This window comes from Aedes aegypti, chromosome 2 (genome assembly GCF_002204515.2).
Source record: "Aedes aegypti strain LVP_AGWG chromosome 2, AaegL5.0 Primary Assembly, whole genome shotgun sequence".
NCBI classification, from domain to species: Eukaryota; Metazoa; Arthropoda; class Insecta; order Diptera; family Culicidae; genus Aedes; species Aedes aegypti.
Window position 1 is genome coordinate 232318947 of NC_035108.1, and position 14769 is coordinate 232333715.

The 14769-nt window shown below is 38.3% G+C and overlaps 1 protein-coding gene across 2 annotated transcripts in view; it reads right to left on the minus strand.

Annotated features, from left to right (window-relative positions):
- The window catches only part of LOC5574371 (polypeptide N-acetylgalactosaminyltransferase 2), a 51613-nt gene extending 43779 nt beyond the window's left edge, over positions 1-7834 (minus strand). Inside the window, exon 1 of one of the 2 annotated variants that reach the window (XR_002500409.1) lies at positions 6929-7834. The gene's annotated coding sequence lies outside the window, so the exon portion shown is untranslated. The remainder of the gene's footprint in view (positions 1-6928) is intronic. The other variant, XM_021844426.1, reaches the window with a different exon arrangement.
- Between the last annotated feature and the right edge of the window lie 6935 nt (positions 7835-14769).

Sequence of the window (14769 nt, forward strand, 5' to 3'; positions counted from 1 at the left end):
AGGACATTTCCCAGAAAGTCAAACCCCAGAACGACATTCCCCAGAATGACGTTCCCCAGAAACCCATTCCCCAGAATGGGACATTTCCCAGAAATCCATTCCCCAGAAAACCATTCCCCAGAATAGGACATTCCCCAGAATGGGTTTTATACGTTTGTAAAGAGTGGAAAAAAATTGGTAGTTTAGTTTTTTTGTCGTTAAGAAATGTACTCAAGCGAATAAAATCGGAATTGAGTTAAAAAAACTTTTGTACGGCGAGTGTTTGCTTCCTTTTTCTCAGGCAAACCATCTAAGCTGCCGTCCATAAATCACTTGGTCTTCTATGGAAGAGGGGGGGGGGGATGTGGCATACACATTTCAAAAAGTTTGTACGGTCAAAACATCACGAAGGGGGAAAGAGGTGGTTTTGTGGCTAAGTGGTTCATCGGCAGACCCAACCATAATCTTAGGAGGAAAATGCGGTTTAAAAATGTTCTTAATTGTGTCTTAATTAATTTCATAATTGTGCTACTGTCGTTTCCCTGAATATCATTTCCCTGAATGCCACCTCGCCGAATGACCCGTTTCCCCGAATAGTGATGCAGTTCAAACAGGTGCAAGAATAGTCAGTTCTGGGTGCTGAACTAGAATGAATGATTAACAATTAAAAGAAGAAGATAATATAGATTTGAACGTCATCCTCGACTAAATATATCTTGCCAAAAATGCCAATGATGGTGAAACTCGAAAGAACCACCAATCAAGTGAAGAAGGATGCATATTAGATGACCGGTTCGTTACCACCTCGAAACACAAAAGTTATGATAATTATAAGAGCTAAAAACTTTTCGGAAACTAGGCTATTCGGGGAAACGAATTGTTCGGGGCACTGGCATTCTGGGAACTGGTGTTCGGGGAAGCGATAATTCGATTTTGGAAACCGACATTCGAGGAAAAGTAGCTCAACCGTTTAACATAATCTGTTCCTACATATGCCATACTGTGTTTTATGATCAAACTTGATCCAAGCTATTGTTTTTTTGTTTTCATAGTTATTCTTCCTTCTTTTAAAATTGGCTGTTCTTTCTAATTGTACTTTCAAAGGGAGATTGGTGTAGTGTAATATGTCACAAAGTAAATTAATGGAATTTGTTTTTCGGCTTTCATTGCATATTCTCCCTTCTTTTGAACATATGCTGTTCTTCCTAGGTTTATTGTCTGAATAATTAGGGATGGTACACATATTATGTCACGCTAAATTTTAAATTTTTCGACGAGAAAATCGTCAAAAAATATAAAAATCGTCCAAATGGTTCGAATTACATTTCCGACCATAGGTGGTTAATTTTAAAGAATTTTTGATTTAAAGATTCTCCATTCAATAAATGAAAGACAGCAACAAACCGAAAGTCCTACCGTTAAAAATAAAAGAAAAACAATACGAAAATGTTTTACCTATGAAAATTATGGGTTTCCTCGAATTTTCCAGGTAGATGCATTCACTATTTACTATTTACCATTTTTCTGGATTTGAACACCTCAAAGATCTCTTGTTATTTTTTTCTGGGGAATGTCCCATTCTGGGGAATGTCCCATTCTGGGGAATGGATTTCTGGGGAATGTCCAATTCTGGGGAATGGCGTTCTGGGGAAAGTCTTTCTGGGGAACGTCATTCTGGGAAATGTCGTACAATCTCCACGGTTGTAGGACATTTCCCAGAAAGACAAACCCCAGAACGACATTCCCCAGACTGACGTTCCCCAGAAATCTATTCCCCAGAAAGGGACATTCCCCAGAATAGGACATTCCCCAGAATCATTTTATACATATATTAGGACCGGAAAAAACATAAATTTCGTTTTATTTAGTTATTTTTTGGCGGTAACCTACCGATTTGCTTCGAATCCCGGTTCACCCAAAATATTACTTCGTCAAAATCATTGTTATGGATCTCAAGCAAATAAAATCGGAATTGAGTCCAAAAAACCTTTTCAAAGACGAGCGTTTGCTCCCCTTATCTAAGACAAACCATCTAAAGGGCCGTCCATAAACCACTTAGACAACTTAGGCCCATACACATTTCAAATCGTTTGTATGAACAAACGTTCACGAAGTCCTTCTCCCTACCTTCGAGCCTAACCTTGGGGTCTCGCCAAGCGTTAAATTATCAGATTTATCATTTACAGAGTGGGTTTTTAACAGATAATTTGAAACTAACTTAAAAATTTTAAAAGGCATATTGGTCGGCGTAGTGCTTTTTGAGCATTTGGTTAAATTTTACCCGACTCTTGATGGCCGCAGAAAGTTACATGATACATGATAATATTCTTCATATTCACAAAAAAAAAATAAATGATGGATTGTTTTTTGCTTTCATAGTTTATGCTCCCTTCTTTTGTATATTGGCTCTTCTTCCAAGGTCCTTGTAATTATGTACAATAATAAAAAACAAATACACTACAAAATTTCACTTGTTTTTAATAACTTTCTTTTATAGCATAACTTGAAAGCTACAAAAGATCGTTGTCTGTGAAAATTTGAGCAGAACCCATCAACTCTAAGGAGGGGCTAAACGAGCTTGAAGTTTTTAAGAAGAAAATCGTCCAAACGGTTTTAGGTGACAGCCATAAGTGGCGCGGTTTTTGACGAATTTCTTAAATTATTTATTAAAAGATTCTCCAATCAATAAATCAAATACTACAAACCGGAATTCCTGTCTTAAAAAAAAACTAAACAAAAATGTTTCACCTATGAAAATTAAAATTTGGTTTTCCCCGGATTTTCTAGTAAAACGTGCTCAATATTTACTACTTCTCATCTACCTAGATTTGAACAGACCAAAAATCTCTTATTATTTTTTCTGGGGAATGTCCCATTCTAGGGAATGGTTTTCTGGGGAATGTCCCATTCTGGGGAACGTCATTCTGGACAATAGCTTTCTGCGAAATGTCGTACAATCATTTCCACATAATTTCCATTTAGAAATACCCTAGGTACCCTAACACTTTTGGGACAATTTCTCATCGTAATTCATCACGCCAATCTGTCATGAAACGGCCTACTTTCCTGCACTGAAGTATGCAGTGCGGGAATAGTCATTACGCAACTGAAACCAGTGCTGTAATGGTTCATTACGCAACGCTTTCTCATTACGTAACTGTTTTGAGTTGCGTAATGAATCATTACACAACCATTTTTCAGAAATTGTAAAATGATGGTGAATGCATTCTGATATTATTTCTGATACCCTCAAGTGGTCTTCTACGAAATTGCAAAAAATGTTGTACGTAACTCGTTGCAGAACTTGATTTTTACAGCACTCGTCGTAATTATCCTACTCAGCAAGCCTCGTAGGATAAATTTACGACTCGTGCTGTAAAAATCATCATTCTGCAACTTGTTCCGTAAACTACTATTGTTATATAAGTAGAAGGTTGGAAGTTTTTTCAATACACTTCACACGTATTTTCCGGAATCTATTTGATTTTTCCACAAAAATTTCATTTTTTCGGTACGGTGTCTGAAACATGAAAAATGGGGGTAAGATTGGGTCAAGGAAGAACGATGGTAAATGAAATCACAAGTTTACTTTTTTGTCGTTTTGCGGTGCCATGTGTACTCTTTCTTCATAAAGATGTGCACAGCCAATTCAGATTACCGACCCCAGTAAAATTTTACTGGGTTTTGGAACTACGGTTTTTTCGCTAATTTTTACGATTACCGAAAAAACCCAGTAAACCAAAATATGTTTTGATTGATGGAAATTACTGACTTAGTAAAATTGTAGAGCGTTTTTAATGGCTTTCCAGTTTCTCATGCTTCATACTTTGCTTCTCCGGATACTGTTTTTTTCAGAAATCAATACAAATCAAACCCAAATCGACATGGACATGGACATGCATTCTTCGTGAGAATAAACATCTACGGTATGTATGTATCTCAGTGGAAGTAATCGAAAAATGTGTGACAAAATCATTAATTGGTTGGTTTACATACAAGAGGCAAACTCGGTGCAGATGAAATTACCTCTTGTATGGAAATCAACCGAATTTATCAACGTAAGCAGTTAAATCGTGCTGAGCCTTTTTGGTTGCTTAAAATGGTTGAGTTTCTCACTAAATTTCGACTAGGGTAGAAGCACCGGTTTAGGCCATACGCCAGTTGTAGCCATAGTGGATTATATACCGTTTTACACAGCAAATCAGCTTGAAAACTTTTGTGTTCATAAGATCACATTCACATGATAGAGCTACATTCATTTACTCGTCCAAATTGATTGAAAACATAACAAAAACAATTCATTTTTCTTATAATTTTAACTCCCATACACCTAATTTGGCCAGGGTACTCCTAATTTGGCCACTCTCATGAGAAATCAATGCGATTGGCCAATTTAGGAACCGAAGTTAAATCTCTGGCCGAAACTGGTTCTGGTGGCCTATATTGACCAACGAGATTATCAAAGCAAAAAAATGGTTTTAGCTCAGTTTCGATATTTTACATACATAATATAGATTGAAAGCTTGCATTTGACAAATTTGTAGTAAAAATACGGTTTCCTATATAATTTATATTGACATTTTCTCTTAGGCTGGCCAAAACCGGTGCTTTTATCCTACTTACCACGAGAAAGCGCAAAATAGGTGCAGGAAAAGTTTGGTTGCCAAAGCCGTGTCTCCCGGCGCCGGACGATTTTACAGCAGGAGATTCTCATTTGACACTTTCCCGAATGCGCATCAGTTTGTTTTGATTTGATTTTGACGACAAGTCAGTAAAAAACATCAACTACAGAATAGTCGGTAATTGTTTTTACTGACTTTTGTGTGTGTTTATTCTTTCTAAATACAGCATCGCTGGAACATCAAACAAGTCCGTGCATAGAGGTCCCCAAGCAAACTGCCACGAACACCAACGCACAAACAATCTTACAGAAGTCGATTTCCTCAGAATGAAAACGTATCGATGTTTGTTTGACGTCATTGAGCTTTCGGCCAACGGCAGGCCAACAAGGAAGTGGTTGTTTTGCAGCAATTCTGTTTATATTTGGATTCTAACAGCAAACAAAAGCAATGTTGTGACAGTTCTCACAGCAAACAAAGAAAATTTTGTCAACATTGCACTACTACGCAGGCAACTGGATTGGTCTATTGAATAACAATGCAACGCATTTTGACAACTTCTCAAACCAGCAACTGTTTTTCGAGCGCAACAACATCGTAATATTTTATCGAAGGGTTTTTTTTTAATTTAATTATTTATTAGCGTTTTCATATTATAGAAACAACTCACGGAAGTATAAATTAGTTGGATCGCTGAAATACCGGGATTATGACGTAAACATCTGCCCAAAATGTATTGATCGTGGAATGTCGCACCGAAATTTAACTGTTTGCAAAGGTTTAAAATAATCACTGTTTCTGTAAACTTTTGGGGAAACTGAATAGGCTTTATGGCAATGGGAATAAGATTTTGAAAACAATTTGAGGGGGAAAAACAAGAAAATTTGGGTAAACTTGACGATAAATGCTAAATTTACATAATTTTTCTCATAGCTCTTCATTTTTTTTGCTATAATCGTTCTTTAAAGTGGATTTATCATACGTGTGAAACATCTTAGATGTCTTTTCATATTTTTTGCATCGTATTTCATCAATATTTCTCATCTGCGAGTGGTTTTGCAATCATATTCTCAAAAACAAGTTATTTAGATTACAGTGACCCAAAGTCACCCCCTCTATGGGTTGAGATTGGGTCATTTTCCATTCACTTATAGCGCCGCTGTGAATAAATATTTTTATATATATTTTTTGGACAATTGTTAAAGTACTATAAAAGTATATGCACACCAAATTTGAAGTTTATTGGAGTTAAATTGCGAAAGTTATACAATAAATAAATCGTACAAATCCTTTTTTGACCCATTCTCACCTGGTCTCACGGTACATGAATCAAAAATATATCATTTGTTATTTTTCTTGAAAATTTCATCAAAATAGGTCGAACGATTACGAAGTTATAGAATTCTGAAACCTCGATGTCGGCACCCAATAGTCTATGATACTCTATGCCCAGGGAAGTCAAGGAAATTTCCATTACTAAAAGATCCTGGACCGACCGGGAATCGAACCCAGACACCTTCAACATGGCTTTGCTTTGTAGCCGCGGACTCTAACCACTCGGCTAAGGAAGGTCCCTATCCAATTGTACTAGTGAGTCTTAAATTAAAATTGTGCGCATGATAATTTGTTGAGCTTTTTCGCAATTAGTGAATTTTTTTTGTTCTCCTTTTTCAATGCCAGAAATGGCTTTCGAGGCATTATCAAAATTTTAAGTAATTTGCAAAAGGTCTTAGGTCCAATGGAGAAACTTTATTTTCAAAATTTTTGTTTCCAAATAAAAAAAAAATGTTTTATATCTATTTTGCAGATTCACCCATATAATTTTCATGGCAGTATCGCCGGAACGTTGAAATTGCCTACTCCTCACGTTTTTAAGACGGATTAAGATTAAGATCGGCGTCTATGATAACAGATTCGAATTTTACTTGTACTTGTAGTACCTTGACTCAACTAATAAAAATTGTTAAAGTTTCGAAAGCATTGTGAATATCAAATTTCGTTTGCAAAGAAATGTTAACGTCAAGATTACTATCGATGTATAAATTCCAGTAAGCTCTTAAATAATTGAAAGTGGAACTGATATGTTAAATGAGACATGGTCAGAATCAAAGTCAGTGTGAGTGATCAATTGGCTGCAATGTTGACTAGAGCCGATTAAGACCAAATCAATCGTAGAAGGGAACCAACTTGTACTTAATTTTGTCCTGTGCTGTATACAGCATACATAAATAAGTATAGTAAACAAAACTATTGAACTATTTTTCAACTACATATATGAAGGACGTTTGTTATATGTACAGTATATGCATATTTTTATAAAATTACAATACCTGTGATACAGAGTCCATTTGAGAATATTATCGCATTTTCTTGAGCAAACACCGGACGAAAATAGCTCCAAAGATCATTGTCTCATGTTGGAGTGAATGTTTTTCCGAAACAGACAGGCAGAGGAAAAAGCTTCAATGTGATTCTCAGCCGTAATCGCCTTTCGCAGATATAATCAACGTGGTGTGAGAAATGACTTGCTCGTTCACATGATCTTTTACTTTCACTTTCCGCAGCACACTTTGCTTCAAAGTTTTATTGCCAAAATGGACTTGCGAGGGCTTGGAGAACAGTAAGTGATTTAAAAATAAATTGCTTCTTACATTTCGCCCTATTTTAATGACTTCAAAAATGCAAACTATCTGTACGCGTGCGTTGTAAAAATCGATAAACGGAGCAGATTGGATTTTACAACCGTAATATGTAAACAATTTCATGTTGTGCATCAAATTCAGAAATCCAAAGAAATCTATGAAACTGAATGGAAACAATTACAATATCTAAGAAATTTTAACATTTTCATCTAAGTACTGTTGTTTTTCTTATGAAAAACATTGTACTAAATGCACTCGTGACATGTTTGTAAACAATCGTATAGCTGTATTTATAAGTGTCAAATATATGCGTGTATATAACCAAGGCCACATTTCGACAAGAATAAATGGAAGGTATGCAGTCTATAAGGTTGTATTAGAGAGCAAAATTGTGTTCAAGAATTACAGCGGAATGTTTTATTGTAATATGTACAAAATTTGCAAGTTAGGCATGTTAGCCATATATTTAAAATGTAAATTAAAGAGTGGTAAACATAGTTTTATCAATACTTCAAAATATAACGCAAAGTTTTATTGCCTTTGAAACGTGGTATTGTTGTAATTACCAGTGTTTGGAACCAATACAATGCTCATAAATATAATGTGATACCTCAAAAGCTTCATAGAAGCATATACGTATATTGTTTTATTCGTATGGGAATCACACATTTACAAAAACACTTCAACTGCACGTGATGCACCAAGAAAGTTTCTAAAGGGCTGATATTCAAGGGACCCGCATAGGCGCAATATAAACTGTCCAATTGGCGATTCAGCGTTGCAAGAAGAATACTCAGAATAATTTTGTTTTTCATAGCAAAATGCTCAGATTTCGAAGAGCTACTCGAATAACCAACCGTGGCCAAACTTCTTCCTTGTTCCGAATTTCCTGGTACACTTTTGAACCATTTTCCTGGTTTTTTAACAAAGCAACGTACAAGCAATCCATTCCGGATATCTGTGATGTTTTTTCGTATAACGAAACCGGCTTTATTTTTGTTTTGTAAAATTCAAAATGCATAAAATTTACTTATGATTTATTGTCTAGTGCAGTGATTCCCAAAGTGGGCGAATTCGCCCCCCTGGGGGCGATTTTCAGGCTCAAGGGGGCGAAAATTTGTAAAATGGAATTTGGGGGGCGAAAAATTCAGAAAGGGGGCGAAAAGGCTAACACGGGAGCATTTGAAAATAATAACTCATAAGTTTTTTTTTTATTTTTAGAACATACATCTGAAGGTTAATCAATTCCTAACATAACTAATTCCAGGAATATTTTACTTTGGATCGATATATCCCCAATCAGGGTCGTTTTAAAATTATGATAGACTACACATGATAATTGTCAAATACATACATTCAGATTTTTTAATATCATGTGAGTTTTAGGAATGGTCGGTATTAGAGATTTTCACAAGGTCGGATGATTAGTCACAGCTAATATTAAAAACCCAACATATTTTGGATGTACAAATCATGTATCTAAGAATTTTTAGAACTTTTTGCTGTGCCCAATATTTTATATAAGGATTTCTTTATGTGGGAACTTTGAGGTTAGGATGCTAATATTTCTTTCATTTGCATCCAGCTTTTTCACAGAAAAAAAAAGATTTGGTTGCACTCTTTCTTATAATTTCTCATGGTACAAATCATTTGAGAGACAAATTTTTCTTGGTGTTAGAATAAATACCCTTTTTTATATTGCATTGAAATATGAGTTGAAAAACATTCTGGGTTTTGTATATATTTGTTCAGTGTTTTTGGATTGTATGAAAAAAAAAATCGTTCCCAGAAAGGTCGAACATTTATTATTTACAATTTCTGAAGATTATTGCAGTAATTTTATAAATAAAAGATAAATCAGTATGTTATCACTTTTAATGAATCATCCACCAATTACGTCAAAAGCATATATTACATTCAAATAGTTTAAACTGGGCAGAACTTGTATCAAAAACTGATTCAGTAGCCTGTAATGCACGTAAAATATTGTTAAAATTGCCATTATTTTGGGATATCGATATTTAAGAAAATATTTTTAAATGTACGTAATAGTTATTGTATCATAATTCTGTAGATATGCGAGTCAAACAATTTTTTTTTTGACGTGCGGCACTTAATTACATAAAATATTCAAATCACATATCAGGGGGGCGATTCCAGATAAATGTTGGCCTCAAGGGGGCGAAAGTTGAAAAAGTTTGGGAAGCACTGGTCTAGTGGAATATGGAAGGATCGATTAATCTTATTTAGAAAGCAGATATTAATTTTCATTTCAACACGTACAATGCTAAAATTAATAGGCAACTTAAATTTTAGCAGAAAAGTTAAGAGACAGTTTTTACTTTCGATGAGAAAAGTAGGGGTAGATCTCCCAGTACCGGACACCACCCAATAACGGACACCGCCAACAAATTGAGAAATCATGGTCCTATTAAGATGGTGTATGGACTGTTCATTTTATAAAGTGGACACTTTGTACATGCAATATCTTTTTATTTTTTCAATGAAATCGAAATTGGTTTTCTGTACAATGTTTTGATTATTAAAAAAAAAAAACACTAAACTAAATTTCACACTAATAAGGCACAACGTTCATAACGGTCGATTTTAGGAGGTTGTCAAAATCAATGATTATTAAAAACTGTTGGCGATGAGATCTAGTTGGCGACTATTAATCATAGCAAACGTAGATTAGTTGATATGTATTTAAATAAATTTCATTCCAAGTTTGTCCCTTGTCAAGATCAGAAGTTTTATTCCAATCAAGAGTAGAATACCCGGTCTACGGCCATTCACCATCCAAGAGGTTTTGGGCCCTGCAAAAGTACAAGATGGAAAGATCTGGAATCGCAAAACTGACGAACGAAAACTACGAAACCGAGAAGCTTGAAGTTGAGTTCCTGCTAGTGCGAGAAAGTCTTCGGAAGTTCATCGTTCCCGGAGTGAAGCCGGAAGAGGCTGAAAACGGAGCGAACGTGGCGTAGTTGGCTGCCTGGGATGAAGATGACCAGAAAGCACGTGCGACCATCGGGCTGCTGCTAACCAGGTCTCAACACGGCCATATTCGGGCAACGCAGACCGCCAAGGACGTGTGGGAGAACCTTCGGAAGCAACACGAGAAGAAGTCGTTGACGTCCAAAGCGAAGAAAATTTCGTGTTCAGCGCACGAGAAGGACCAGTGATGAATTGGATTGTGGATTCTGGCGTGAATTTTTCGTTTTCGTTGAGAACCCTCGTGAAGGTACACCGAGCTTTGTGACGGTAGCTGATGGGAAGAAGGCAGCAGTGAAAGGTGTTGGCAACTGCCAAATTCAATGTTACGGGCGTGCCGGTGAAGAAAAGCAGATTGTGCTGACCGGATTGCTGTACGTCCCGGACCTGGACATGAACCTTTTCTCGGTTGGAAAGCTTGTCCAGAAAGGTGCTGACGTGAAGTTCAACGAAAGTGGATGTACCATTGCCAGTGGTGATCGAATCGCTGCTGTGGCAAAGCGAAGCAACGGCCTCTATCATCTGCAAATGGTGGAGCGCGTGGGTGTTGTGAACGAGCGATGTGTTTCGAAAAGCTGTTTGCATGATTGGCATCGCAAACTTGGTCATCGGGACATGAAGGCCATCCAGGAGATGGAGAACCGACAACTGGCCACCGGTATAAGCATCAAGAAATGCGGACTGGTTTTGTCATGTGAAATGTGTATGCAAGGTAAGATGGCACGGCTACCACTCCCGAAGAAGGCAGAGAAGAAAACCAGTGCTGTGATGGATCTGGTTCACAGTGACCTGTGTGGACCAATGCGTACCGTGACACCGGGTGGTCGTCGATTTTTCTTGACCCTCATCGATGACCACAGCCGGTATACAATGGTGTACTTGTTGAATAGGAAACCCGAAACGTTTGATGCAATCCAGGACTACGTGCGGAAGATGAAGACACAGTTTGGCAAACCGCCGAAAGTGCTGAGGTCCGATCAAGGAGGAGAATACCGTGGCTCCAATTTGGTTGCTTTCTTGAAGCGTGAAGGCATCAAGCAACAATTCACAGCAGCATACTCGCCGCAACAAATCGGGATCGCCGAGAGAAAGAACCGTTCGCTGGTGGAGATGGCTAGGTGCATGCTACTGGAGGCGAAAATGTCCAACCGCTACTGGGGCGAAGCAATCAACACGGCCAATGGATCATTGAATGTAGTTTTTGCAAGTGCTCACCGCATCAAAGCAAAGGCGCCACTGTATATGGAATTTAACATTGTGACAGCATTGGTGTTCTGTCAAACACACAAGGCTACGGTGGTGCTATCTATGCCTTCCATAGCGGCCGTTTTGGTTATTTTAATGATCCATTATCTTCAAAATATGCTGCCAACGAAAGCGGTTGAGTTGACGCCCTACGAAATTTGGCATGGCGGCAAACCGGATGTTTCGAAGTTGCAAGTCTTCGGGACTACAGCGTACGTTTTCATTCCTGATGCCAAACGAACGAAAGTGGAATCCAAGGCTGAGAAGTTAACCCTCGTCGGCTATTCGTTGCAACATAAAGCGTGGCGGTTCATTAATATGAAGACGAACAAGTTGAGCATTAGCCGGGATGCTCGGTTCCTGCCACCGACAGATAACAACGAAGAGGTTCCTGTAGATGAAAAAGGTACGTTATTCTTTCCATTATCATTCGAGATTGAGCAACAGAAGCAAGCAAGTCTGACAGGACCGGCAGTCGCGGCTGGTAACGAGCCAGTTGTTAGCGATAGCGAAGATGTTTTTCATGGATTCGAATATCATTCTGACGACAGCCAGTATGAAGACGCGGGTATAGACGACGACAACGACGACCACGCCATACCGCAAGATGAAGATGTGTCACCACCAGAAATGGAACTGGCACGCAACGAGCAAGCTGTGAGTACACCATTGCGATCAACCAGGATGAACAAAGGTGTCCCCCCCTCAACGGTACTCTGCTGACGGTAGACTGGTTTAGTCGCTCAAGGCTTTACGCAGAAATATGGAGTAGACTACGACGAAGTTTTTGCACCTGTGGTGAAGCAGCTAACGTTCCGGGCTCTGTTCTCCGTTGCCAGTCAACGCAATCATTTAATCAAGCATGCTGATGTGAAGACAGCTTACCTGAACGGAGATCTGAAAGAGACGGTATATATGCGGCTACCTCCTGGATGTGCAGCCGACGGGGAAACGTTGTGTGCCATCTGCGAAAGGGATTATACGGGCTAAATCAGGCCGTTCGCATTTGGAACCACAAATTGGACGACGTGCTCAAGCAAATGGGGCTCAAGTCATCGAAGAACGACAGTTGTCTCTACGTCAGGAGGAGCAAAGGTAAGCTTGCATATATCCAGCTTTTTACGCTCGCCATGCTATAAAAAATTTGACAGGAGCTTACAACCGCCACTGAACTGAAACTCGAAAATAAATCCTTAGTAACCCATCACTTACTGAAATAATTTTCATTGCTTCTCTGTCACTCAAACTAAAATTTAATTTCGATTTTCATAAATAATGCTTTAATAATCATTCCCTTTTTTTTAGGTTTTATTTAAAGCAAGTCCGCAATACCTGCAGCTTGGCCATATCATTGAAATCATATAGTGCTGTACAACACTTCCGTAAATCGAATGAAAATCATTCAAAGAATTGATGTCTGGAAAATGGAATGAAATTTACCTTGAAAATGGGGATCTCTGCTACTGTGCAATTTACACAATATTTTGTGAGAACATCTCCCAGGATTTCGTGATAATATTGCCCAGAGTTAAAATCGTGCTCACTATTACGCCAGACTCTTGCTCAAAAAAAAAAAACTTTTGTCATGAAATCTGTGAGGATGATGTCCAGGATTTTGAAATTATCCTCTTCAGTATTCTGTAAGAAATCTACAAAATATTGCGTGAGAATCTCACCTCATATTATAAGGATTTCGCCAAATACCTTGTTAAAATATAGTTCCGAATTTTGTTAAGGATCTTTTTCAAAATTAAGTAACAATTAGGAAGCTTTACTGGTTAACTGAGAATCGTTTGCTGTAATAAACGTGCTAGGAGTTTCCTTAGAACCTTATCCAAATTTCCAAACTATAATCCTGTCATGATGCCTAATGATGTTTTTTAGGATTTTATCATAATCTCACCCAGAAATATGTGAAAACCATGCCTTGAACTTTGTAAGTATTACGGCCCGACGACATGCTGCGTAAATTGTTTCCAGAATTATGTAAATCTGACAAACTTATAACACGATTCTGTGAGACTTCATCGTATGATTTAGTAAGGATATGTTTGATATATTTGACTGTTTTTAGCGAATTTGGTCATGGTCTTGCGCATTTCAAAATGCTAAGCCGGGTCTTTTAAACATTTCTCCTTCAGGTTGTTGTGAGGTATGGCCGACTAACTTTTTTAAGCCTAAAATAAAATAAATAGTTCTTCATTATTATATGTAACCATTATGACTACTTCCGCAAAGCCAAACAAAATTTTCATTTGATTGACAGAAAGAAAACGATAAAAAATTTACTGTTCGTCAAGGCATGCTGAGGACATTATTCAAAGTTTCAGTTCAGTGGTGATAGTCCGCTTCCGTCAAATATTTTATAGCATATTGTTTTTATGGCGAGCGTAAAAAGCTGGATTGCTGTCTACGTCGATAATTTCGTCATAGTGTGTGAGACCGAATGGGAATACGAGGACATCATCAAGAAATTGAATAAATTTTTCACGGTGACATCGCTCGGGGACATCAAATTCTTTCTCGGAATTCAAGTGACCCGTTCGGAGAAGCATATCGCGCTGAACCTCTGAAAGCTCCTGTCCAGGTTCGGTCTAGAAGATGCAAAACCGTCAAGCTTTCCATTGGATCCAGGCCCCCTTATCCAAAGGAGGAGATTCCGCTGCCCAAGAACCACCAGTATGCCAGCTTAATTGGTGGGTTGTTGTACGTGGCCATGTGCACTCGCCCGGATGTGGCAGCAACAGTTTCAATTCTTGACAGAAAAACTAGTTGTCCCCCCAGGCTGACTGGGTAGAAGCTAAACGCATCCTGCGATACCTCAAAGGTACTGTCGACCACGAACGGATCCTGGGTGCGGATTTCAAGCAACTGGAAGTATTTGTAGATGCCGACTGGGCCGGTGACACCAAGGATCGAAAATCGACCACTAGTTATTTGATCCGGTACGCAGGTGGTATGATTGGGTGGTGCTCCAGGAAGCATGAATGCGTGACCTTGAGCAGTTGAGAAGCCGAGTACGTTGCAATTTCGGAAAGCTGCAAGGAGTTATCCTGTGTTTTACGGCTATTCGACGATCTGGACATCAAGACTCAGCTGCCAGTCATTGTCCACGAAGATAACCAGAGCGCAATCAAACAATTGGAATCCAATTCCAGTGAACGCCGATCAAAACACGTGGACACGAGATTCCACTACGATCGTCAGTTGAAGCAACAGGGAATCATCAGTCCACAATATCTTCCAACAAACGAAATGATTGCAGACATGATGACGAAAGCCAACTTCCTAGT